At 41.4% G+C, this 1,405-nt stretch overlaps 1 long non-coding RNA gene across 1 annotated transcript; it reads left to right on the top strand.

The window, feature by feature from the left end:
* The first annotated feature begins 444 nt into the window (after positions 1-444).
* LOC129821518 (uncharacterized) lies at positions 445-923 on the top strand. Its single transcript, XR_008754342.1, has 2 exons — positions 445-652; positions 755-923. It is a non-coding gene; the product is annotated as an uncharacterized LOC129821518 (long non-coding RNA).
* Positions 924-1,405: the final 482 nt, after the last annotated feature.

The raw sequence follows: 1,405 nt of genomic DNA on the forward strand, positions 1-1,405 counted from the left end.
AAATTAGTTCTGTTTTACTCACAGATTTAATTCAAACAGTTTTCGAAACTTCAGAGTGGTTTCTATCCAATAGTAATAATAATATGCATATTGTATGATCTAGAACAGAGTACGAGGACGTTTAATTTGGGCACGATTTTTCCCCAAAGTGAAAACAGCGCCCCCTGTTAAGAATAAGTTTTAACTACTCACAATGAAAGGAGGGAAAAAGGGATACCTAAGTATGGTTCCCAATCAGAGACAACGATAGACAGCTGTCCCGGATTGAGAACCATACCCGGCCAAAACACTGAAATAAAGGAACATAGAAAACAAAACATAGAATGCCCACCCCAAATCACACCCTGACCAAACCAAATAGAGACATAAAAAGGCTCTCTAAGGTCAGGGCGTGACAATTATGATGGTATAGATGGTGTCACGAATCCCGCTTCCTGTGTCTGTTTTTGCCTGTGTTCTGTCCTGGAGTGTTTTTCCGGTGTCCTGGAACGCACCCTGTCTGGTTGCCGGGCGACGTAGCTAGTTGGGAGATCTCTGATTACCCGCACCTGTATCCCATCAGCTATCTGCACACCTGGTCCTGATCATCACCCCTCCACTTCATAAGCTCTGACCTGACATCCATTCCCTGCCGGATCGTTAGCCATGAACAGTATGTTGTGCCAGCGTATCAGCCTCCAGTTTGATAGAGTTTGTTTTGTTGTTTTGTACGTCTTGCTTGCCTTGAACTTACCTCCGTTTGTTCTGTCTACAGTCATTCACCCGGAACACTCACCCCATCCCTGCCTGGTCGTCGGTGGATTCTGTTACTCCCTTGGATCTGCCTATTCACTCCCATCAACTCACCTCCGCTGCCCGCTCCGCCACCTGGATCTTTCTACCTCTACGTTTAAACTTGTAAATAAATACTCACCTTCGTCCTACTCTCCTTGTCCTGGTCTGCTTCTGTGTTCTACTTTAGAAAACTGTGACAGATGGGTGCTATACCTTTTCAAAACGTGAACGTTGAAATAATACAACAACAAAAAACTATATTAATATCAATGGATAATATGTGAAGTCTATTTCTGGCACATCTAATTGTAGAAATTGTTTTTGAATTCTCAACAGAACAATACAGCAAAATAAATACCAAAACAAAGACAACTCTACCCTCCCCACCCCTCTCCAAGACAAAATAAACCTACACAAAACAATACATTGCTGAGAGACAATATCTACATCTATTTCATCAATCTACAAGCCCATATCTACCAACCCCAATGGAAGTGTTTTCATATAGTCCAGGAAGGGTTGCCATATTTTCACAAAATATATGAATTTATTATCTTAAAGCATTAGTAATCTTTTTCATAGGAATGCACTTATTAATTTCACATCTTGTAGTTGAGAGGGGAATCTGACT

Source organism: Salvelinus fontinalis, chromosome 23 (assembly GCF_029448725.1).
Source record: "Salvelinus fontinalis isolate EN_2023a chromosome 23, ASM2944872v1, whole genome shotgun sequence".
NCBI classification, from domain to species: domain Eukaryota; kingdom Metazoa; phylum Chordata; class Actinopteri; order Salmoniformes; family Salmonidae; genus Salvelinus; species Salvelinus fontinalis.